The 27,641-nt window shown below is 36.7% G+C and overlaps 1 protein-coding gene and 1 pseudogene across 10 annotated transcripts in view; one reads left to right on the top strand and one right to left on the bottom strand.

The window, feature by feature from the left end:
* The window catches only part of CLASP1 (cytoplasmic linker associated protein 1), a 316,174-nt gene that overhangs the window by 280,745 nt on the left and 7,788 nt on the right, over nucleotides 1-27,641 (bottom strand). The gene's annotated exons all lie outside the window — the stretch shown is intronic.
* On the top strand, nucleotides 20,770-22,080 carry LOC143677497 (choline/ethanolaminephosphotransferase 1-like; annotated as a pseudogene).

The following is a 27,641-nucleotide window of genomic DNA, read 5'->3' as shown; positions in this document are numbered from 1 at the left end:
AAGTTTCAGCCTTGTGGTGAGTTAAAAATGGCCACAATTTCTTTGTAACTCCTCCCCCAAGGTGGAGGCTAAGTTCCCTCTCACAGGGACTCGACTTCACCCTGACCCTTGCTTTGGTCACTGGGATATTACAACTGCAAAAGCACACAGAGATTTGGTAAGCTAGCACTGGAGCTGACCCTCTTAGGATGCTGCCCTGAGACTGCCATGTGTAGGGATGCTGGTCTAGCCTCCTGGAAAATGAAAGGCCACATAGAGGAGCACCAAGACGCTCCAATGGCCAGCCCACAGCAACTGCCAGATATGTGAGCAAGGTCATCTTGGACCACTCAGCCATTCCCAATCATTACCTGACTTGTACAGCTACACAAATAAGTCTAAGGAGATAAGCAGAGAAAGAACCCAGCCAAACCACAGAATTATGACAAAAATCCTTCATTGTTGTTTTAAGCCATAAATTTGTGGTGGTTTGTTATACAGTCATAGATAACTATTTTTCATCCTCAACAACAACAAAAAAATCTCATATCCTTTAATCCCTTAAGGAGCCTAAAATCAATAAATATTAAACAATAATAATAATAATATTTTTACCCATCTATACAAGGTGTCAGGTTCTATGCCATCTATACTATCTCTAATTCTTCATCCAACTCCCTAACTAGGTACAAAATTCATTTTGGGGGAGCAGTTGCTTAATATGTGCAGAATGCTTAACTAGATTGAATTAAAAGTTAGAAAATAGACAGAGGTGACAAAGCATGTTATTATGGGAATAGTTAACAGTGCTGAATAGTGTATGAATGTGGTGAAAGGGGGAAATTTAGAGTCAGGTATGTCACCAGAAGGAAAGTTGGAGGTTAAAAGTGGGAACGTATAACACCACGAATCTTGTACCATGATTAATTTTACAAATATAAAAGTTTTTTCGTGAACTAGAACAAATGTATGACACTATTATAAGAAATTTTAATAGAGAGGTATATAGGGGGGAAATGTACCTATTGGAAAGTATGGACTAGAGTTAACTCTAATATTTTAATACTTTCATCAATAGTAACAAATGTACTACACCAATACTATGGGTCAATGACAAGGAGAAACATGGGGTATAGGAGGATTTGGGTTTCCTTTATAATTTTTGCTTCTTTTCTTGAGTAATGAAAATGTTCTAAAATTGATCATGGGGTCATATGCACAATTATGTGATGATACTGTATGCCAGTGACTGTACACGTCAGATGGTTTGTATGGTGTGTGAATATATCTCAATAAAATTGCATTAAAAATTTTTAAAAATAAATATTTTTTAAGCTCTATTTTAATAGACAAGGAAACTGAGTTGAAGAGAAGTTAAATAATTTTCCAAGGCTGCATGGCCACTGAGTTTCCTTTCCCAGTCTTCAAAAACTTAATATTAGACATCTCGTCAAGTTCTGTTTTGACTCAGGGAAAGGACATCAGACTAGGAAGAACAGGAAAGAAAGCAAAACGTTCATTCCCTAAGTAAATACAACAAAAGATACCATTCACCCAAGTTTCCTACTGTGATGTTCAAAATGCATACGATACACAAATCTCCCTTTCTATTGGAGTTACACAAGGTTTCTCATAAATACGATGTGTTGCTTAAAGGCAATCATGTAATATAGGCAATCATGCAATAAAAGTTTAGTATGCTCAAAAGCAGGTCAGGAACTTATCCAGGAATCTCCCAGAATGGAAGGAACTGGAAACCCTTAGACATGGAGCACATTGGACCCACTTCTTTTACTTTTTCTTCTTAATTAAGAAAAGCTTTTTTTTTAAAGGCACTAAGATGATTTTTTTTTTAAATAAGGAAAAAAGTTTACAAACAATAGGAGAGATAAAGGGTAAAAATTGGGTAGACTGAAATACTGTGGGTCAGCGAGAGGAAGGGGTACGGGGTATGGGATATATGAGTTCTTTTTCTTCTTTTTATTTCTTTTTCTGGGGTGATGCAAATGTTCTAAAAATGGTCATGGTGAAGAATACACAAACTATGCGATGATACTGTCAGCCATTGATTGTATAATATGGTGGGACTGTATGTGTGTGGATACTTCTCAATAAAAATATTTTTTAAAAGGCACTGTCTATGCTCACTCACACTTACTCTTTCTAAACTAGTGTCTGTGTACCTTTTTCCCATCCGTTTGAGCATTTTCTCCATCTCTATTCTCAAAGATATTCAGTGAACAATATTAACCACACAATTTCAAATCCCTCCCACCCCTGTAATCTGCCAACCGTTTCCCTCCCTAAAAGCTAATAATGTCACTGATTTCCTGCATAGCCTTTCAGAGTTAGCTTACCCAGGCAAACAAACTATGTGTTCGCTTCAGCCTGGAATATCCCCCCAAGAAGAGTTTTCTAAGCATTTACTATTAAATCATATAAAAAGAGAAATAAAAAACAAATGTAAATACAGGTAAAACTTCATAGGGTAACAGAGTTCTATAAAAACTATCTTTTTAATACAGAAAACTTAAGAAGATAAATAAAGAAAAGAAGGCAGAGAAGAATTCTGAGGACTTGGAAAAGAAGGAAGAAAAAGTAAATCTTTCCACCCACATCCTGACCAGGCTCTCTACTAAGGACTGGTGAAACAAGGAAACTAAAGTCTGAAGTGAAGCGTAACCTGTGGTTACAGAGGGTTCCTATAGCTCAGCTAAATTAAAACCACGTCTGTTATATGTAAGATACTATGGAAGGCACTGGGGATGTAAAAATAAGCAGGACTCAGTCCCTGTCCTCAATGAGTTTACAAACTAGGCCTTTTTGATAATCCCATGCTCTCTTACCCATCAGGACTGAGTGGTCCTTTCATTCTGGAATCACCATTTAAGATAGTGGCATTACACAGAGAAGGATTACCTTGTAGCAGTACTGACACCAGAAACTACTCAGAGTGTTACCACTATTCCTAATACAAAAAAAAATGTTCAACTCATGATTTTCCAAGTGAACAAGGGAGATGTATAAAGGATATAGAAGAAAGGATTGGTAAGGTTAGAACAGCAAGGCACCTTTTTCTTCTTTTTCTCTTTATTTATCAGGCTAAGTTTTCTCCTTTGGCAAGATCTCATTGTGAAGGCTATGTATAATCACAATAAGGGACACATTTCAGATATTTTTGAGAAGGCCCCAACTCCTCCCAAACCCAACCCCAACCCCAAGAGGCCCTTCCACTTCCCAAAATCAGCCACCTCTGTCCCCACTGCAAGTCGTTAGGGTCTAAGCATCTCAAACTTGCCTGCCATACTCTACAGAACTAAACCATTTATAATAGACCATGCCCACATCATCTTGGTGAAGAGGTGCAAAACAAGAAAAGTCCAAGACAATGGTCCTAATCATTCTCATTCATAGCACCCTAGATAAGTTTTTAACAATTAGAGTCTGAAATAAGGAAAGGACCTCTGCCATACCCTACTAGCTTTAAATCTCTGTACTCACTCCACTTGTTACTTCTGGTCTTTCCCTCTTTCTTCTCCTCCCTTCCACAGCCCTACTGTTTTTATTTTTTTATTGTGAAATATAACATATATACAAAAAAGTGATAAATTTCAAATACATTTTAACAGGTAGCTATAGAACAAATTTCAAAGTATAGTATGGGTTACAGTTCCATTATTTCAAGTATTTCCTTCTAGCTGCTCTAAGACACTCAAGACTAAAAAGAAATAGCAATATAGTGATTCAGTAGTCATACTCAGTTGTTAAATTCTATCTTCTCTGTTACAACTCCTCCCTCTTTGATCCTTCCCCTATTCTTACAGATATTTGGGCAATGACCACTCTTAATGTCTTCATGTTGAAAAGGGGTATCAACATTGTGGGGTAGGAGAATGCAACAGGATGATGTTCTTGGAGAGACTGACAGCTCTGGATTTCAGGGCTTATCTGGTCTAGGAAGCATCTGGAGGTTCTAGGTTTCTAAAAAATAAACTTAGTAAGTGAAATTTTCATACAGAGTCTCAGAGAACCCTGGGTATTCTTTAGGGTTTACAGGAATACTGTTGGTTGAGGCTTGGTATACCATGGCTAATTAGCAATATCTAGCTGGAGCTTGGTAAGAGTAGCCTCCAAAATAGCATCTCAACTCTGTCTGAACTCTCTTGTCACTGATACCTTGTTTTGTTACATTTCTTTTCTTCCTTTTGGTCAGGTAGGTATTGTCAATTTCATGGTGCCAGAGCCATCCTTAAAGTCATGAGGATGAAGTCATGTCCCACGTTACCAGGGAGACACACTTCTGAATGTAATCTTCCATGTAGGGGAGAGGGTAATGACTTTACTTGCAGAGTTGGGCTTAGAGAGAGGCCACATCTGAGCAACAAAAGAGGTTCTATGGAAGTAATTAGGCATAATTATAAGTAGGCTCAGCTTCTCCATTACAGAAATACGTTTATAAGAGCAAGTCTCAAGATCAAGGGCTTGGCCTATTAACTTGGGAGTCCCTAATGTTTGAGGGAGTATCAGGGATTTCCCAGATGGGAAAGTTTAATAGTTCCAAATTTTTTTCTCCAGTTCCTCAGGGAACTCTGCCAATACTTTTTAATTATCTGCCCAACACACTCTGGAATGTATCTGGGTATTACATTAAGCTCTACAGAATTGGAAGAACTCATTTCCAATTCTAAGTTCCATGTGTTTAGGTTGTTTAACTGAACTGGCCTGGCCAGACAGGTTAAGTTAGATTATGTGCCTCAGAAAATACAGACAGTATTATTCTTTACCCTCTATTCTGATTTCTTAGACCCAGCCAGAGCGACTTCGTTTTTATGTCTAATTGGAGACTAATTTCTTTTTCAACTTCTTTACCAGTTGCTGCATGTAGGAAAGCTGATTTGAGAGTGACTGAACTCCAGCTCTGAGTCTTAGATATCACACAAGTACCCAAGTTCCAGGAAAATACCAGGTTATACACATATAGGACAGCATCTCAGAATTTAGAAATAACACATAAAGCTCAGGAATAAAAGTGATTGCTGTAAAGCTTATAATCTAGACCCCAATTTTCTTATAAGTATTTTCTAAAAGAAACCATACAACATTTGTTCTTTTGATTCTGGCTTATTTTGCTCAACATAATGTCCTCCCAGTTCATCCACCTCGTTGCATGCCTCTTAACATCATTCCTTTCCATAGCCACATAATACTTCATCATGTGTATATATAATCTGCCTTTCTGCTTCTCAGTCAATGTACTGTCCATCCATTGGGTATTATGAATAATGCTGACATAAACACCAGTATGCAAATGTCTATTCAAGTCCTGCTCTCAGTTCTTAGGAGTATATTCTCCATAAGGGGATTGCTTAATCATATGGTGTGCTGGTTTGAAAGGATGTACGGACTCTAGAAAATCTCATTTTTTAATCAAAATCCCATTTCATAAAGGTAGAGTAATTTCTATTCAATACTGTATGTTTGAAACTGTAATCAGATCATCTCCCTGGAGATGTAACCCAATCAAGAGTGGTTGTTAAGCTGGATTAGGTGATGACATGTCTGCACCCATTTGGGTGGGTCCTGATTAGTTTCTGAAGTCCTATGAAAGAGGAAACATTTTGGAGAATGAGAGATCTGAGAGAGAGCAGAGCAGAAAGACATAGCCACGTGAAGCAGAGTCCAACAGCCAGCGACCTTTGGATATAAAGAAGGAAAATGCCTCCCAGGGAGCTTCAGGAAACAGGAAGTCAGGAGAAGAACCTAGCAGATGATGCCGTGTTTGCCATGTGCCCTTCCACTTGAGAGAGAAACCCTGAACTTCATCGGCCTTCCTGAACCAAGGTACCTTTCCCTGGATGCCTTAGATTGGACATTTCTATAGACTTATTTTAATTGGGACATTTTCTCAGCCTTAGAACTATAAACTAGCAACTTACTAAATTCCCCTTTTAAAAGCCATTCTGTTTCTGGTATATTGCATTCTGGCAGCTAGCAAACTAGAACATATGGTGACCCTATATAGAGCCTCCTGTGGATCCCCTGCATTATCCTCCAGAGGGGCTGTTCATTCTTCTACCCTATGAACACTGAATAGGTATACCTCTCTCTACACATTTTCTCTAGCAATTGAATCTTTATTTATTTTGAATCTTCAGATTTTGTTAAGATATATTCATATAGCATATAGTCTATTCAAAACAAACAAATCAATGTTTCACAGCATCCTCACTTAGTATTTTAGACAATTTTCACTGCTCCAAAGAGAAAAATAGCAGACAAACCCAACCAAAATTCCCCTTAACTATTGCTCCCCCTCCCACAATCATTTACCCCTAGTATTGTTAGCAATGTTTTCTATTAAATATAGAGACCACAGCATACAATAAATAATTTTCCCATATTATTATATGGGAAATATAATATTCATTTTCCTCCATTATTAACTGTGTACAAGTGTCATACTTTGAAGCAGTTCATGCAAGAACTTATATTTGTAATGCTAATCAGTGAGGTACATAAGTCTGAACAGCCCCTTTCAATCATATTCACCTTCAGTATGGCACTACTACTTACAAACCCACTAATGAACTACCATCACCTCTATCCATTCCCGTATTTTTAAATGCAATTTTGATAATTAGTCTGTATGTATTATGTAACTGTACCCTCTTCCCTAGCTTCAGTCTAGGTCCCCTATATTCTATATTTTAAGACTCTGAGTTTACATTTTCCAGGGGGTTCATGTTAGTGAAATCATACAATACCTATCCTTGTGTCAGGTGTATTTCGCTCAGCATAATGTCTTCAAGGTTCATTCATATTGTCACATGCTTCAGAACCTCATTTCTTCATACTATTGCATAATATTCCATCATACGTATATATCACATGTTGTTTATCCACCTATCTGTTGATGAGCACTCGGATTGTTTCCATGTTTTGGCATTTGCCACACCCCTACCCATTTGTCTTTTGTTTTTTTTTACATGGGCAGGCATCAGGAATTGAACCTGGGTCTCCGGCATGGCAGGCAGGAACTCTGCCACTGAGTCACCATGGCCCTCACACCCCTACCCATTTTTAAGCCCATACTTTGATCAGTGAACATTTATTACGCGACAGGCATGTACTGTGCTAGATACCAGAAACATCAGAAAGTAAGATTTGGCCAATGCCCTCAAGGATCACTGGGAGATGGAAGAGACAGAAATGCATGTGCAATAGTATGGGGAAAATCCTAAACCAGAGGTTTATAGAAGGTGTTGCAGGTGGGAGAGAAGGAAGAAAAACACTCTACCTGGGAGAACCAAGCAATGCTTCAGCTGAGAACTGAAAAGATGAGGCCGTGAGACTCAGACGATCCAGACCCAGCACCCTCTCCCAGCCCCTCCTTTCATTTGTCAACAGAGGGTCACTACCCCTTTCCCTAAAGAGTTGAGACTCCAGCCTCCCTGTTGCCGTCTCTATGACCCCTCATTTAACACCCCTATGGCTGGCAGCACACTTGACCTCCTCTACAGTCCCACTTCCTATTCACAACTGCCCATCCTTCTAGCTCCTCTGTCCAAGCACACTTCCCCAACCATCTCAACTTCATAAACCCCTTCTCTACTTCACTTTCTCTTTTCACCGAGATTAAATTCCAGAGTGTTGATAGCTTCAAGCTACCCTCAATTTTCTGTCCCTGTAATGTTTGCCTAAAACCCTAAATTGACCACAGTTGATCAGCCACCTTCTTCATGACTGAAGCATGAACCCAACATGCTGAAGGAAAGAACACACATCACACATAGAAAACCAGTTCCTTCAAATTGATCAACACCTTTTGCAAATTAATATAACTGCTCAATCTCTATACAAATATTCCTTCTAACCTCCAGTGTTTTGGAGTAGCTAGAAGGAAAAATCTGAGATGGTGAAACGGTAGCCCATGACAAACTGAGATCTATTCTGTAACTACCTGTTAAAGTGTGCTTTGAAAATTATTGCTTTTTTCTTTCTTTACTTTGCTTATATATTTTATAATTTTTAAAAAAAAGTGTTACCAAAAAATTGATCATTTAAACTCCAAAAAGGCCCTCATCACCACCCAGCATTCCAGTTCAAGTTCTCCAGTAAGTTGGTGACCCTACTTTCCAAAGGAACTTTCCTACCTTCTCAAGTACCTATCCACTCTGCAGCTCTCACCTGACTGTTCTTCCTATCTGGGTGACTGATAAAGTGGACAATATCAGACAGCTCAGTTTTTACCACTAACAACTCATTATAATTACCTGGCTCTTTCTCACTCCTATAATAATGACAAAAGCACTTCCTTTTATCAATCCCCACCTATTTCCCCCACCCCCCACCTTCCCAGAGCAGTAGCTTTCCAGTCACCTGCTGTCCTGCCTCAGTAATCTCTCTGCTATGATCAGGTTCAAGAGTCAATTTGGCCAAGTGGTGGTACCTGTTTGTCCGGTTGGGCAAGTGCTAGCCTGTCTTTTACTATGAGGACAGTTCATAGAATTAAATCATGATCATGTCACACACATTCTACTCATACACTGACCTCTTTCACTTCCTAACTCTATCATTTATGGCCTTTACTTCTTCTACCTGAGACATTCTCCCTTACGTCTACAGTGGCCTACCTCCCCCATTTCCCTTTTTCAGGATTCAGCTTAAATGTCACCTCCTAAGAGAGCCTTTGGAAGATCACTTTAGAGGTGCCCTTGTCACAGCACCCTCTTCTCTTCCTTAAAAGCACTCATAACAAGTTGCAATTATATTAGATGTTTGTATACCTATCTGCTGTCCGACCTTCCCACAGGACGACTGCCCTCATTTTTTTTATTTGTTTGGTAATCTAATTAATTCTTACATACCTGGTACAAACACAGCACTCAAGAAATATTTGCTGAGTGAAGTTTGCTTGAACTGAAAACCAAAAGTCATTGGCAGTCAATGATTGAGTTCCATTTCTTTGGGGGTGGGGGAGGAGCAGGGTAAGAGAAGGCAGTAGGGAAGAAGGCAGGAAGCATTCAAAGTATGTGTATATACAAACGGACAAAGCACTGATACAAAAGAGTGTGACAGTTTCAGGGGAAAACAAGCTGCTTAGAAAGGCCAGAAACAATGCTGATGCCCATCTGTGTATGAGATATCTGGGAATAATTCTATATACACAAAACATTATCCATGAACTGAGTATTCATATTCAGATTTTTTTAAACTCCAGTCATGATTTTTTTTTAATGCACAGATAATGTAAAAAGTGTTTCCAAATTCATATTTTAGGTTGATATTTTCTCTCAATTAAAAGATACTAGAAATTCCACTTATGCAGAATTCTGTGATATTATACACTAAAAAAGAATCCTTATTCTCAAAACATCTGGAAATAACCAGTCAGACACAGAGCAAAAAGACTAAGAGAAAAAAGGCCCAAAATTTCCAGCACTAATCCACACAAGTCATCTTTGAACCACAGGAGACTGTAGATGGGTATTCAATTATTTACCTTAGAAAGATACTTAAGATCTGAAATTACACAAATAATCACAAGAATATTCTGCTGTAGGGAAATAAATCAGAGATAAACACATTCTTTCTCTCTCTCTTCTCTCTTTAACTTCAGCGTGCTCAATTAGCCTACATGCAGTCGTGACAACAAACATCATCTAAATGCACAAAAATGAATAAAAAGTTGAATAAATTATGATGTATCAACATGATAGAGTAATTAGAAAAAACACACTTTACAAAACGCACTATGAGGAGAAAGCTCACTGTATTATTTTTTTATTTTTTTGCATGAACAGGCACTGGGAAGCAAACTCAGGTCTCTGGCATGACAGGCGAGAACTCTACCTGCTAAGCCACCATGGCCTGCCCACTGTGTACATTTTTAAAGCACATTAAAAAAAACTATGATCAGTTTAACACTCTGAGTTATGAGTAGGAAAAAACATTAACATTGGTACATTCCTGGCTGATAAGATTATAGATTTTTTCCCTTGTACTGTCATTTCCAAAATTTTTCTATAATGAATATATATTACTTATATAATACCTATATATAATGCCTTTAACGTACTATTTAAAAATTATTAAAGTATTATTTAAAAATCAAGCACTATCATTTCATAATTGGAGGGAAATCTCCTTTTTAGTATTATGAAATGTAAGGTACATCTGTTAATGACGTATAAAACAAGAAAAAGTCTTAACTAAGAAGATAGAGCTAGTGCATGAGTAACTTAAACAAAATATATGAGAAAAACTCTGGGCTTGGTCATCCCATAACTACAAAACACACATACAATAAAAAAGAAAAGAAAAAGAACCCCTCTCCATTACTGTACATACACTCTAAGAAAATAATGGGGAAAAAACTGCACAGGTGTCAATAGGATATACAAAATAGTTAAATGGGTCTTCACTTGCATTCTAGGGAACTAATTCTTTTAAAATCCTTTTAAATATTTTTTTTCTCTAAATGTGAACTGCAGGAAAACAAAATTTTAATTTTCTTTTTTCTCCTGTGGCAGGTTTATGATATTATCAGCATAAGGAATTGATGTATTATCAAGGCAATTACCCCAGGCAGCAGAGAATAATATACATTACAGCTTCCCAAAAATGAGTTGCACATGGAGGCCAGAGGCATCTGCAGAGAATCAGTTTACTAGGGAAAAAAATATCAGACTGGGTAAAGCTAAGGTGCTGGCTCAACCACAAAGAGGATTTCCTTTCAATCTAGCAGGACTTTACTTCTACTGTATTTTTCAGAGACCTTCATTTACAGCTTCATAGTCAAGGCCAATAGCAATTTTCATTTCTGTTTACTCTATCAATGAAAAACAAATCACTAAACCTGGACAACTCCTGAACTAGTGTCTTTATAACAGCTTCATTGAGACATTATTCACATATAATAAAATTCACCCTTTCAAAGCATACTATTCAGTGTTGTTTTTTTTTTTTTGTATATTCAGAGCTGTGCAACCAGAACCACTGTTTAATTACAGAATATTTAAATCAATCTTTCTCAAAAGAAACCTCATATCCTAATCTAGGAATGCCTTGAGTGTATAATGATAGTGACTAAATGTACAAATTTAAAAATGTTTTTGCATGAGGAAGAACAAAGCAATGTCATTACTGTAGGGTGCAGAAAATAGATAGTAATTAATATTTTAAAATTTTAACTTATGTGTGAGACTAAAGCAAAAAATGTTTATTTGGAAGAAAATTTATATTTCAACTAGTGCATTTCCTAATATAACTTATGCAGACAGCTTAATTGAACACCGTAAGTACATGGAACCTTGAGTAGGACATGAGATTTTGTTGGTTTGTCCAGAGTGATTTGAACAGTGACTAAAAAAGCATTTGCAAAGTCCTCTTCAGGGAATGGTGAGAAAGGGGGAAAATTCAACTTCCCCAAATTGAATTCCTGATATTCTCACAAGCAGTGCAGACAACCAAAGCTATAGGCTGAGCTCCCAATCTTGGAGGTTTGTTCATATGAAACTTAACCCCACAAAGGATAGATCCAGCCTACTTAAAATTAGGCCTAAGAGTCACCCCCAAGAGAACCTCTTTTGTTGCTCAGACGTTCTCTCTCCAGCCAACACAGCAAGCAAACTCATCACCCTCCTCTCTCTGTCTACGTGGGACATGACTCCGAGGGGTGTGGACCTTCCTGGCAACGTGGAACAGAAATCCTAGAATGAGCCAAGACTCAGCATCAAGGGATTAAGAAAATCTTCTCAACCAAAATGGGGAAGAATGAAATGAGACAAAATAAAGTGTCAATAGCTGAGAGAGTCCAAAGAGTCACAAGGTTATCCTGGAGGTTATTCTTACGCATTAAATAGATATCACCTTGTTAGTCAAGATGTAGTGGAGAGACTGGAGGGAACTGCCTGAAAATGTAGAGCTGTGTTCCAGTAGCCATGTTTCTTAAAGATGACTGTATAATGATACAGCTTTCATAATGTGACTGTGTGATTGTGAAAACCTTGTGTATGATGCTCCTTTTATCTACCTTATCAACGGACGAGTAAAACATATGGAATAAAGATGAATAATAGGGGGAACAAATGTTAAAAGAAATTTAGATTGAAATGTTAGTGATCGGTGAAGGGGAGGGGGAGGGGGTATAGTATGTATGAATTTTTTTCTGTTTCCTTCCTATTTCTTTTTCTGAATAGATGCAAATGTTCCAAGAAATGATCACGATGATGAATATGCAGTATGTGATGATATTGTGAATTACTGATTATATATGTATAGCGGAATGACCAAAAGTTATGAATATCTGCGTTTGGTGATTTTTGGTATTTTTAAAAAAATTAAAAAATGAATCAAAAAAAAAAAAGAAACCTCATATCCACTGGCAATTACTCACACTCCCCCAATCTCTAGCAACCAATAATATACTTTCTGTCTCTACAGATTTTCCTATTCTGAACAGCTCATATAAATGGAATCATAAAATATGTGACCTATTAGTTCTTTCACTTAGCCCAGTGTTTTCAAGGTTCTTCTGTGTTGTAGCATGAAAGAACTTCATTCCTTTTTTTTTTTTTAAGACTGGCTGTAGGTTTACAAAAAAAATACAGAAAGTACAGATTTCCCATGTAATTCCCCACACACATACACGTGCATGCACACACACACACACACAAACAGCTTTCCCTGTTATTAACATTTTGCATTATCTTGTAACTTTGTTACAATAATGAAGCAATGTTATAATCATACTATTAACTATAGAACACACCTTACTTTATATCTTCCAGTACAGATGTACATCTTTGTATTAAAGTTGTGGTGTATTTTTGTTGTTGTTTTTATCCTCTTTGCTGTTCCCACTGTAACCACTTTCAAATATTCAATTCAGTGGTGTTCATTACATTCACAATATTGTACTACCATTACCAAAACTTTTCCACCACCCCAAAGAGAAACCTTGTGCCAATTAACATTAATTTCCCATTCTATACCCCAACCTGGTCCCTGGGAATGGGTATTCTAGCTCCTGACTATGAGTCTGCATACTGTAATTGTTTCAAATAAGTGAGATCATATACTATTTGTCACAGCTAAATAATATTCCATTTTATGGATATACATTTTGTTTATCCATATATTCACTGATAAACATTTATAATGCTTTCACTTTTTTAAGCTATTATGAATACTACTATTATTAATATGCATGTACAAATTTTTGGTGAACATGTTTTCAGTTATCTTAAGTATAACGTAGGGGTGGAATCGCTGTATCATTTGGTAATTCAGTGTTTAACTTTTGATGAATTTCTAAACTCTTTTCCAAACGGGCTATGCCATTTTACTCTCCCACCAGCAATCAAAGTGGATTTTAATCTATCCACTAAAGTATTTTACTCTTTTATGGCTAAATAATATTCCATTGGAAGGACAGACCACATTTTATTTATTCATTCAACAGTTACTGGGCATTTGGGTTGTTTCCACTTTCAGGCTAAAATGAGTAATAGTGTCATGAAGTTTCCTGTGTAAGTTTTTCTGTGAACCTACATTTTCTTTCTGTTGGGAATATACCTAGAAGTAGAATTTTTAATGTCATTTGGGAACACACATTTAGTATTTTGAGAAACTGGAAACTGTTTTCCAAGTAGTTGCACCATTTGGCAATGTATAAGAGTTCCCATTTCTCCACATCCTCACCAAACCTTGTTAGTATCTACCTTTTTTATTACAGCCATTCTAGTGGGTGTGAAGTGGTAACTGATGATTTTGATTTGCATTTCCATAATAACTAATGACATCAAGCTTCATTTCATGTGCATACTGGTCTTTTGTGTATCTTCATTGGGGAAATGTTTAATAAAATCCTTTGTCCATGTTTTAATTGGATTATTTGACATCTTAATGTTGATTTTAAGAATTCCTTATATATTCCAGACACAAGTTCCTCATAATGATTTTCAAATATATTCTCCCATTCTGTGTAGTCTTTTCACTTTCTTGGCTATACTTTTTGAAGCATAAAGATCTTAATTTTGATGAAGTTCAATGTTTTTTTCTTTTTGTACCAACTACTCAATATGTATCTATTTAACATCAAATCTCTCCTTTAAAATAATGAAAATAAAAGTTTTCTAGCACCATACGAAGAGCTAAAATGCTAAGCAGAAAAGATTAAATATGCTAGCACAACAGATAACTAAGGGTTTTTCGAACTATAAAAATCCCCAGACTTCAATGATTAAGAAGAGATGAGAGCATTTGATATGTCATTTGATAGCATGACAGCTGACATGGCCATTTCCCAAGGAAGTTGGATGGTAACACGCAGCTGAAAAAAATGAAGAGGAAGAACTATGTACTTGAACCTCCAGCTCAGAGGGTTCAGTGTTCCCACAGATTCTAAAGGAAAGCCAAAGGCACGACTGAAAATGGTAGGAAAAAAGAGAGAGCAACATAAGAACAATGTAGGAAGATGAAAGAGCAGTGACGCAAGAAAGGAATAGAAATAAAAAAATGTGGAACCACAGGAAGGAACTCAGTGAAAGGTAAACTGGACCTCTCTGTACTACATTCACAACTTCTTGTGGTTCTACAATATTTTCAAGACGAAAGGAAAGAAAGACAGAAAGACATGAAGAGATAATGAAATGTGGAAAGGCTAAATTTGATGGATACCTAAGGTCCCAACCACTTTGCCAGGCACTTCCCTCAACAAGTTCTAACTTCACCAGATGAAAAACAAGTAAACAAGCTATCCCTACACAGAACATCAAGACGCTTTCCTTAATGACTAGTTAGCTACCTCTCTGATGACTCCTTAGGAAATACAGAAATGGGAACGAATAAAAGAAAGGCATACAACAGTGATACCAGTGTAAAGGAATCCCTGGGCAAGAAAAGGCACACTTCTGCTTATTGGCCCACACCCTTCAAATACAGTCCCCTTGACCACCAAATCTATGATAAACTGATCTTTGACAAGGCCCCCAAATCCACTGTAGCAGAACAAAATAGTCTTCAATATATGGGCATCGGAGAACTAGATATCAATAGCCAGAAAAATGAAAGAGAACCCTTATCTTACACCCTATACAAAATTAACTCGAATTGGATCAAACACCTAAATATGAGAAACAGCACCATAAAGCCACTAGAAGAAAATGTAGGGAAACATTTTCAAGACCTAGTAACAGAAGGTAGCTTCCTAAACTTTACACCTAAAGCACAAGCAACAAAACTAAAAATACATAAATGGGAACTCCTCAAAATTAAATGCTTCTGTACCTCAAAAGACTGCCGAAAAGGTGAAGAAGCAGCCAACTCAATGGGAGAAAATATTTGGAAATCACACATTAGACAGAGGTTTGATATCCTGTATTCATAAAGAAATCATACAACTCAACAACAAAAGAACAAACGACCCAATTATAAAATGGATTATAAAATGGATGAATAGGCATTTTTCTGAAGAGCAAATATAGATGGCTCAAAAGCACATGAAGAGATGCTCATTTTCATTAGCTATAAGGGAAATGCAGATGAAAACTACAATGAGGGCAGGCCATGGTGGTTCAGTAGGGAGAATTCTCACCAGCCATTGCCAGAGACCTGGGTTCGATTCCTGGTGTCTGCCCATACAAAAAAAAAAAAAAAAAAGACTACAATGAGACATCTTGCACCTATAAGAATGGCTGCTTTTAAACAAATACATTTGCCTTCCTTCTATTCTTTATCCAACAAGATTTATACAGGGAACATGGAATCTGATGGACTGGGAAAACCTCCATAGTCATAGAATCTTCAATAATAAGGAGCCATGTGCTTCCTGAAGAATGAGAAGGGAAATGAGGGGGCTTTACAGATTAATTTATTCATTGACACATTATATCTCACTACATTTAGCTTCAAATTTTAAAATATAAGTGACTTGGTGGGAAAAAAATAAATTGGACATTAGCTGAGTCATGACAAAACCTATTGAAAAGGACGACTTCATACACTGCTTACTAACCTCCATTCAACAATAGTTTAAGCAAATAAATAAATCTGTACCTTACTAAGCTCACACATAAGCATCCAGGGAAAATTTGCTCTATTTCTCAGATCAATTATAACAAGACACTACTATTATTAAAATGGTGTTTTTACAACTTATACTTTCTGGATTTAAGAAAAAACAAATCTCGAAGAAAAGCACAAAGAAATCTGTGCCTTAATTATGTTATTTTATAGGGAATTATAGTACCTACAGATGCTCAGAATGCCAATGTTTTTCTAATTCAATGGATTATTCCCACACATTAAAATGCATTTCCTCACAGATACCAAAAGATCTGGCCTTTCTTTAAACCTTCATACATTTAAACAAAAATATCACTTATGAAGGTAATTGTTCATCATAGCTATTCATAAATTTTAACTCAAAATAATTCTAAATGTTCAAAATAGGACATTTGGAAATGAATTACAGTACACCAAAACACCAACCCATGCAATCACTGAAAACGATAGCAAAAATATGTTCTTATTGGCCTGAAAAAATATCAACAATAAGCTTAGTGAAAAAAATGAACTAGAAAACAGGATTTTTATGTCATTTTTGTTTATAAAATAAAAAGTACTCACTTTTTTTCCATGCATAGAAAAATTATGAAAGGAAATACACCAAAGTGTTAACACTATATTTTCTGCAATGAAAATGCATTACTTATATAGTAAAAAGTAATAAATATTAAAAATAATAGTGGTGGTATTAAGAGGACAATACTGCAGCATTTTTAAGATATTAAGATGACCGTTCCCAAAATACAATTTCTAAACCATTAATTAACTTAAGAAAGCTGAATATTTCTTATATTCCTCAGACATCTAAGTACAGAATAACTATATGACCCAGCAATCCCACATCTGTATATACATCCAAAAGACTCGGAAGGAGGGACTTGAACTCATATTTGCACACTTATGTTCATAGTGGTTTTATTCACAAATGCCAAAAGGTGGAAAGCAATGTCCATTAACCAATGAATGATTAAATAAAATGTGGTAGATACAAACAATTCAGCCATAAATAGGAATGAAGTTCTGATACATGCAACAACATAGGTGAACTCTGAAGACATCATGTTAAGTGACATAAGACAGACACAAAAGGACAAGTATTTTGACATCACTGACCTCCCTGATATGAAATAATTAGAATAAGCAAACTGATAGGGTCCAAATTTAAAATACAGGTGACCTCAGGACAGAATAGGGCTAGGGAATAGACAGTTAATGCTTAAATTGTACAGTTTCTATTTGGGAGGATGGAAAAGTTCTGTGGTAGTACAACACTGTGAACATAATTAACAGCAATGAATTATATATTTGAGTGTGGTTAAAAGAGGGAAATTTAATTTAATTCTAGTATATATGTTACCAGAATAAAAAATTTTTAAAAAATGGCATGGGATGTGTACATAAAAGTGAATCCTAAGGTAAATCACAGATAGTACAATTATAAAAATGGGCTTTCAACAACTGTAACAAATATACCACACCAATGCAAGGTGTTAATAATAGGGTGGCATATAGGAATCCTGTACTTGATGTATGATTTTTCTGTAAGCTCAGAGCATTTCTAATAAAAAATTAAGATTAAAAAAAAGAAAGCTCAAATTACAAAATAAGTTTGAAAGAAGTTAATGAAATATCCATAAAGAGCTATTTGTGTAATATCCATCAAAATGAAAATGCTCATAGTTACAGCATTCCACTTCTACAAATTCAGCTTACAGATATACTCACAAAAGTGTCCAAAGTACATGGACGCTCATTACAAAAGGGTATGAAATCACAAAAAATGAGAAAAAGTCTATTAATGTTAGGAACTGATTACTGAATAAACTTTGGTACATCCACACAATGGAGTTCCACATAGGTATTAAAGAGGGGGAATAGGCTCTGCCTCAGTCAAGATGGCAGAGAAGGAAGCTTCAGGGTTCCATTTCCCCACAGAACCTTTAACAACCAGTAAGAACAGAAGCTTTAACAATCAGTAAGAAACGCCTTTCTCAAAACTCCAGAAAACTGTTAAAGGAATGCAATAACAGAACAAGTGCCTCATCAAAAAAGAAAAAAAAAAAAAAAAGCCATTTAGTAGGTGAACTCACTGCCCTCCCACCTTATGTGGGACATGACTTCCAGGGAAATCTCCCTGGCAACGTGGGGCAGAACCCCCCAGTGAGCTGGGATCCGGCACCAATCCAGCATCAAAGGATTGGGAAGGATCTTGACCAAAAGGGAGAACAGAGAAATGAGACAAAATAAAGTTTCAGTGGCTGAGAGATTTCAAACAGAGCCAAGAGGTTATTCTAGAGGTTATTCTTGTGCATTATATAGCTATTCCCTTTTAGTTTTATGGTGTATTGGAGCGGCTAAAGGGAAGTATGTAAAATTTTTGAGCTGTGATCCAGTAGCCTTGATTCCTGAAAATGATTGTATAATGATATAGCTTGTACAATATGACTGTGTGATTTCTGTGAAAACCTTGTGTCTGATGCTCCTTTTATCCAGAGTATGGATAGAGTACAAAAAATATGGATAAAAAATAAATAAATAATAGGGGGAATAAGGAATAAAATAAATTGAGTAGACTGAAATACTAGAGGTCAATGAGAGGGAGGGGTAAGGGATATGGGAAGTATATTTTTCTTTTTTCTTTTTATTTCCTTTTCCAAAGCAATGCAAGTATTTTAAACATGATCATGGTGATGAATACACAACTATATGATGATACTGTGAGCCAATGATTGGACACCATGTATGGACTGTATATATGTGACGATGTCAATTAAAATATATATATATATGTATATATATGTATGAAAAAAAGAAGGAAAGGAATGGAAGGAGGGAAAGGAAGGAAGGGAAGGAAAGGAGGAAAGGAAGGGAAGGAAAACAGGAAAAGAAGGGAAGGAAGGAAAAGAAAGATGGGGAAGGAGGGAGGGAGGGAGGGAGGGAGGGAAGGAGGGAGGGAGGGAGGGAGGGAGGGAAGGAAGGAAGGAGGGAAGGAAGGAGGGAAGGAAGGAGGGAAGGAAGGAGGGAAGAAAGAAGTCACTTAAAAGAGTTAGCATCTCCTGGCACCCTGGCTGGCCCCTCCATCCCCCTCACAGGCTTGGCAGAGCCAGCCAACACTGCCAGTACAGGACCCTGGCCCCAGTTCTGGAGGTAGGAGAGTAACTGTCATGAACATACTGGGAGCATGTATACCTGGTCCAATCTTTCTGGCAGTGGCCTGGGGTACTCACTGTCCTAGAACTTGTGCTGCATGTAGGAGTCACACAAAGCTCTCCTACAGAATGCTGTGGGAGAAGTCAAGTCATACTACCTAGGGGAAGGGATTGCCAGTTGTGGAATGTTCACTACAGTGACTGGACCCTGAGGAAACACTTCCTAGCAATGAGGGAACAATCCTATGCATGCAAATAGGGTAATTTCTTAGACCAAATATGCACGCCCCAGACAAGAGTATGCTGCAGAAAGGACCAGGGAGGCCCATATGGTTTGGCCTGGAGCTATTCTCTAAACTCACTGTTAGGATAAACTTTGAAGGAAAACAGTGGAACAGGTAAATTTGAGAAGATTGCAAAAGGTGTTTTCTTTCGTTCCTTTTTTTTTTTAGTTTCTGGTGTTCAAGGAAAGCTCTATCGTAATAAAACTAGTTGGATATAAGTTTAAGAAACAAATGCCTCAGAGTCTAAACTCCAGTGATAACACATTAAAATACCATAATGTTAGGTTTCAACAAAAGACTACAAAACGAAGAAACAGGAAGTGATAGTCCAGGCAAAGGAGAATATTAAAGTATTAACAAGGAGCATCAGACCTGGGATATTACAGACAAAGACTTTTTAAAAATGGTCCAAAATATGCTGAAAGAGCTAAAGGAAAACATGGACAAAGAACTAAAGGAAATCAAGAAAATAATAGATGAACACAAAGAGAATTTCAATAGAGAAGTGGAGATTATGAACAGGAACCAAACAGAACTGAAGCCTGTAATAACAAGTTTAAAATTCTCTAGAAAGGTTCAACAGCAGATTGGAGTAAAGGATCAGTGAACCTGAAGGGAAGACTACTGAAATCATCCAGCTATGAAGAACAGAAAGAAGAAAAAATGAAGAAAAGTGGACACAGTTTTAGGAACTTGTGGATTCCAAAAGACATATAAATAAATGCATTATGTGAATCCGAAAAGAAAAGAAAGTGTGAAATGGCCATAGAATCTATTCAAGAAAATAATGGAAGGAAATTTCCCAAACTTAACAATAAACATTACTACATACAACAAAGATGTTCAACGAACTCCAAACAGACCCACATGGAGACATATAATCAAATTGTACAATGCCAAAGATAAAGAAAGCCACAAGAAAGAAGCAGACTGTTACATACAGGAAGCCTCAATAAGATTAAATGCCAATTTCTCATTGGAAACCACAGATGCAATAAGGCAGTCAGACGACATATTAAAATGATGAAAGCACAAAACTGCCAATCAAGAATTCTACATGAAGGAGAGCGGTGCATATGTAGTTCAGTGGTATAATGCTCACCTTCCATGTGGGAGACCTGGGTTCGATTCCCAGACCATGTACCCAAAAAAAAAAGGAGGAGTCACTCAGTTGCTGGAGGCAGAGGTTCTTATGTCTACAGGTGTGCTTTGGAGCATCAGGACAAAAGCCAGAAAAAGCTATAAAACCTAAGATAAATTGCTGTCTCCAAATAAAACCAAGATCCATGAGTGGGCATCAATCATTAAGGAAACGACGTGGAGATTCTCACCTGGAGTCCCCCCTGGGTTTCAGGCATATGAGTACTACAGGGTGTGTATTAAATAAATTATTTCAGTTACCTACACCACCATTGTCCAGACACCAACTAAAGCAGCTAGAAGAACACAAGTATCAGACTGCCAGACAGTCCCTACTTGAATCTTAAATGCAAGGATACTGGGAACAGGTAGTTAGAAGAGTTCCCTCCTGGACTACCCCAAATCTCATCACCATCATTGGACTGTCAATAAACATCTGTACAACCATTTTAATAGACTACTACTGCCCTACAGCTACTGAACAGGCACCTCTGTGGGTATAAATTGCTTGTGCATGTGGCCTTTTTATATACCAGTCTTCAGATGCCATAGATTGGAAACAGCAAAAACCAATAATAGTTCTTCTTTAGGGGAACTTTTTGATCATGGTTGTGATTCACTATCAACAGTTTTTGTGGTTCTTGGAACTTGTATTGCAGTGCAACTGGGGACAAACCCTGACTGGATGTTTTTGTTGTTGTTGTTTTGCTGGGAAATTCATGTTTTATTGTACACACTGGCAAACATGTTTGCGGAACATTGCAATTCGGAACAACCGGTGTTACTGAAATGCAAATCTTCATAATAATCATAGATTTACTGGCAGTGACTGGAGGGCTACCTTTTCGGCAATCCATGATTCCAGCACTGAATATTCAAATAAAAATTCTTCCTGCACTTTGTATTGTAGCAGGGACCATATTTTCCTGTACAAATTATTTCCTTGTAATCTTCACAGGTGGTGTTGGCAAAAATGGATTAACAATAGCAGAAACAAATGTCCTTTCTCCACTTCTCCATGTAATATATACTCCAATATATACTCCATGTAATATGGAGAAGTGACTATATTAGCTATGTAATACGGATCAGTGATTACATTAGCTGCAACTATCTACAAGAAATCAGCAATTCAGCTTTTTGAAAAGCATCCCTGTCTTTATATACTGACATTTGGTTTTGTATTTGCTAAAATCACTAATAAGCTTGTGGTTGCACATATAACAAAAAAGTAAAATGCATTTGCATGACATAGCATTTATAGATCCAGCACTTTTGTTCTTGGACCAGTACTTTAACATTTTTACTGATGAATATATTGTACTTTGGATTGTCCTGCTCTTTTCTTTTTTGGTTTGATTTGCTACCGTGTCAGTGTCTGCAATCAGATTGCATCTCACCTGCATATACACGTCTTCAGAATCAAAGTTTCTACAGCTCATTCCAATCACCATTAATGACATAACTGATGTTACATAGGAAACTCCTGATTTCTGCAGGAAAGAATCTGCACATATTAAGACAAGGGTGAATAAAAACATATATAATTATAATAATCAATGTTATATGCCATTTATTCTCTTATTAATAAAAATACACTCTTTAGCAATCCTGTATGAGAATGGGAATTTCAAGTCCCAACCTGAATTGTACATGTTGTCATACAGGGTTTGGCCCAAGAAAGAGTGCAGGAAAAAAAATGCCTTGTGTCTGTAACTATCTTGGATTCAGAATGCAATTGTCACGGAGAGCAGATCTCCAATGGTGAAGATTTCTAATATAGAATAACTGGAGGCCAAAAAATGGTTCATTTAAAATTTGAACAAATTATCTTCATTTAGTGACATCCGTGTTTAGAGTTTTCTCAAGCTGTCTTTCCTAAGGCGCATAACTTGTGGCACAGATAAATCCCACCTAGCTTGTGTGGTGGAACTAGTGAAAAAGACCTTGAATTTGGATTGAAAGGCCTTCTATCTTTACATTGCTGAGACGCTCCTTTCTTTTTCTGCTCAAGAAATGATATACCACTAATAATGGATATTTGAATTAGCTTAACAATAGGCATATTTAAATAAAGTATCCTTATAAGTATATAATTTGTTTTCTCAAATTAAAAAATATGTAAAAAAGAAATGCTATCCTTCATGGACTTGGGAAATCCTACTAATATGCAGAATAAATTTCTGTCAACCCATTTTATTTTTTTAAATAAACATATGATCTGAAAGCCAAAAAAAAAACAAAAAATGGAGAGATTAAGGCATTCTTAGATAAACAAAGGCTGAGGGAGATACTAAATCACCACTAAATCGGCCCTACTAGAGATACTAAAGGGAATTAGCCTGGTTGAATGAAAAGGACAATAGACAACAGATCAAAGCAGCATGAAGAAATAAAAGCTCTTCAGTGAGTTTAGTAACAACACAGGTAAATACAAATGCCAATACTATGGTATGTTAGGTTTGTAACTCCACGTTTTACTTCTTACAGGACCTAAAAGACGAATGCAGAAAATACAATGATAAATCAGTGGTTTGAGACTCATAATGTATAAATACGCAATTTGTGACAAGAACTACATAAAGGCCGGGAGACAGAGAGGTACAGAAACATAATTTACGTATACTATTGAAAGGAAATTAGTATCAAAGCAAACAAGAGAATTACAAACTTAGGGTGTTAAATTTAAGCCCCACGGTAACTACAAAGAAAATATCAGAGAATATGTAAGCTCATGGAGACAGAAATTAAATCGCTCCTGTCAGGGATGGGGGGCAGGGGCAATGAGGAGGTAAAGCAAAATGAGGGTAGGGTTTCTGTTTGGGTGAAGGGAAAGTTCTAGTAATGGATGGTAGTGAGGGTACTGCAACATTTGAGAATGTGATTAATCCCACTGAATGGTTTGCTTGGGAGAAGTAGAGACAGAAAGGTTTATGTTGTATATAGAAAGGAAGGGAGGAAAGAAGGAGGGAAGGAAAAGAGAAACTAAACAGACAGTGAAAATTAAATGCAACACATGATACTGGATGGGATCTAAGAAAGGAGGAGAAAAGACTCAAAAGGGAATTATTGGAACACAAGGAAAAAATAGAATTTAGAATGTAAGCTTTTCATCAGTGTTAAATTTCTTAAGGCTGATAGCTGTACTTAAAGTGATTACATAAGTGAATATCCTTATTTATAGGAAATGTCCATGGAAGTATTATGTGCTCAAGGAGAATGATATCTGCAATCTACTCTATTGCTCAGAAGATGATAGATGACAGAGAGACAGACAGGCAGGCAGGCAGGCACTGCAAAGGTAGTAAAATGTTAAAATTGGTAGATCTCGTTTTCTGAGGGAGGGGAAGTATGCTGGAATTCTCTGTATGGAATTTGTATTATTTCTGAAACTGTCCTATAAGTTTGAAATTATTTCAAAATAAAAAAAGTTATAAGAGAAAGAAAGCTCTCTAGGTATACTGGTACAAAACAATCTTTAAGATAAATTAAGTGAAAAAAGCAAAATGTACAATATATGGAGAGGATGTTTCAAGTGTATAACAAGAGGTAAAAATAAAAAAGATACACATAGGTACACATATAGGCTTGTATATGTGTAGAATATCTCAAAGAAAATAGAAATAGTGGTTGCCTCTGAGAATAGATGGGATGGGGGGATGGAGAAAAGGGTGGGATGGAAACCTACTTTTCACTCTATTCTTCTGTACTTTTAAACTTTTTAACCTTATACATATTACGTATTCATTAGAAAAAAAGAAGTAGTAATTACTTGTGAATAAAATTAAAACATTAAACAGTATATGTTAAAATTCTTTCTAGAATCATTACATTGATATTTCTTTTAGTCTCCAGTGTCTTGGAGGAGCCAGAAGGAAAAATCTAATATTGTGGAACTACAACCCATACCAAACTCTGAAATCTCTTCTATAACTAATTGTTGTAGCGTGCTTTGAAATTTATTGCTCTTTTGTATACGTGTTATTCTTCACAATAAAAAAATAATAGGGCGGGCCGCGGTGGCTCAGCGGGCAAAGTGCTTGCCTGCTATGCCGGAGGACCTCGGTTCGATTCCCGGCCCTAGCCCATGTAACAAAAACGGAGAAACAGAATACAATAAAACAAGAAAATGTTTAAAGATGTTTCCCTTTCTTCCTTCCTTCCTTCCTTCTATCCTTCCTTCCTTCTCTCTGTCTTTAAAAAAAAAAAAAAAAAAAAAAAAAAAATAATAATTAAAAAAATTCTTTCTAGTTAAAACTAAGCTTTATCCAATAAATATCAGAAAACTGTAGTCAAATAGAACTATAATCCCAGCTCCATAAGCATCATCAATTACTATACCAAACACTAAAAAATATAAAATGTCAGTGATTCAGCGAATTTTATTATCCATTTGTAGTACTGTCTCTAAAAGTTAGATTATTAACACCCATAAGGAAACAAAACTTATTTCTGAATCTCATACAGCTATGGAATTCTTGCAGCCAAAAACAGAAAAAATTAAGTTATGGGAAGAAGACAAGTGCTCAATTTACTTTTGATCAATAAACGATAGCCATGTTTTAATTTAAAAATGACAAACAAAAACACAGGGTATATACTTTTATGAGTTTCATTTTTTAATTTTATTTACTACAGGACTCTCATATTGCAGGCAGAGTTTTATTAAAACCCCTAAGTAAGGTAGATAACTTGGCAATATCTATCAAAATGCTAAAGGCATATAACCTTTAACCCAAAATGTTGACTTCTGGGTATTTATTTCATACATGTTCAAAATAACATGCTTTTTAGGAGGATTCTCTGCAGCACGATTTTGAAAAGCAAAAAATGCAAATAAAACAGAGGTCTGGATAATTACAGAATGCCATAATCAGGCATCCTATTCAACCATTTAAAAAAATGAAAAAGGCTTTAATGTACTGACATAGAATGATTTCCAGGATACATTAAGTGGGAAAAATAAAAAAGATAATATATAATGGGCTAAAAATAAATAAATAAAAATACACACATATATATATAATGGGGTACCATCTGCACAAAATATATATACATACACACACACACATTTTTTTCAAACACATAAAAAATCAGTGCCTCCAGGAAGAGGAATTAGAGGAATGGTGGATAGGAGGAAAACAAATTTTAAAACATGTACATATTACCCATTCAAAAAATAAATATTTTATAATAAAAATGTTAATGCATTTAATGACCCTCCCATTTTTCATTTCTAGGTAATTCAGACAAGATGAAAAGAATCCTCATATACAACTAAAACATTTAAATTCATATGCAATAAAAAGAAAGACAAGTATATCCCCTAGTTGCCTTTTCAAAAAATTCTACCTTCAATTATCCATCTAATCAACTTGTGAATATAATAAAAATTATGTAACTTTAATAAGCCCACTGCTATCCAGAACCAAATTGAACAACTAGTTTCCCAAAAATACACCTCCCTTCAAAATTTCCAAAATTAAATCACCAATCCATTGGCCACTTAGGTAAAGCTCTGAAAAGAGAAGAGTCCAATTCTTATGAAGACCTAGGGTTTAGCTCATCATTCATTTCAAACAGCCTCCTCTCAGTGAGGGTGCTTCCTTGGCTTCTGTTTGTGGCCACGTCACAAAATCAGCACATGGTTGGAGCCAGTCCCCTGGCCCTGTGGTCACAGCTATGTCCCCAGACAACACAACTGTCACATAAACAGGCACCAGAGCACCCACACTTTCAGTCAAAATGGGAAGCTGATGCCTCTCTCCCCATCCCACCCCAACAGGAGCCATCTCCCCGCCGAGGGGCACTCTTTTACAGGTGGAATCATAGACACGTGCTCTCTTGTCTGCTTCCATTTTTCGGCTCTCGGGGCAGGGATGGATCTTCTAGCTATCCAAAGCACAGGGCAGAGTATGTCTAACAATGCTTGTTGAAGCGAAGATCCTGATCAAGGTACAGGGCTCATTCATTCTCTACTATTTACAGGCTATAGCCTGGAATAACACTATTTCAAAGGTTATCTGTGTTTTTAGGCCAATTTCTCATTAAGACCATAAGCACACTCCTTTCTGCATCCCCCACCCCTCAATCCGCTTCAAAAGAGGTTTAGTAATCAAAAGATTTCAGTGTGATCTTCCCAATCCTCGGGGTGGGGGGGCTTACTCCTTCTTTTGGGATTCCATAAAGTCATTAAAGTTAATGACTTTGTGAAAACAATTGCTTCTTTGGCAATTGCTGAAACTGAGTCATGAAAGAATGGAGAGCTTTTTCCACCATGCTCACTTAAGAAAAGTGGTTCCAAGCCATGGGAAACCTGCCGGGCGTGCCCCTGGCTGCTAACAAGGTGAGTTCAAACAGCAGTAGGCTGGGACACCACATCTGTCAGCCCAACAGTGCCACAAGGGAGTACTGAGGACAGTTCTTTTTTAAAGGTTCACCCTCCTTCCGTTTTAAATGAAAACAATACTCCTGGAATCAAACTTGTAGACAAAATACACACATGATAATATAGAGACAACTACAATTCAGATATAAACCAGCTGAACTTCTCTCTAAAACAGGGGCCGGGTGAAAGAAATGAGTCTACCTCATTCCCTCCTCATAAACCATGATTCCTACTGAGGGAGTTCAAAGCTCTTCTTCAATTAAAGCACTCTGATGGCTGACACTTGAGACTATCTCAAAGTCTGTATTTTCTCTGGCCCTTCTGATGTTGTTATGCTGCTTGGAATTAGAAAATAGAATAAAATCACTCCTCTCTTTGTTTTCACAGTTAATAATGAGGATCTGCTAAAATAAATATTGGTTAAGTAGCCAGTATCTCAGATGATCACACTGTTTACATAATAAGACACTGAGATACCTGCTTAGGCATCAAAACCAACTGGAAAACAAAACACCTAGGGTCAGCCTTCAGGAGGAGCCCTTCCTCTAATGACATCTGGAGATTACAAAATGAACTCCTGAAGATTACAACACGAACTCCCAAAGGGGGCCTGATCACTTAGGACAAGTA

The sequence above is a fragment of the Tamandua tetradactyla genome, chromosome 3 (assembly GCF_023851605.1).
Source record: "Tamandua tetradactyla isolate mTamTet1 chromosome 3, mTamTet1.pri, whole genome shotgun sequence".
Classification (NCBI taxonomy): Eukaryota; Metazoa; Chordata; class Mammalia; order Pilosa; family Myrmecophagidae; genus Tamandua; species Tamandua tetradactyla.
This window is presented reverse-complemented; position numbering and strand designations above follow the sequence as displayed.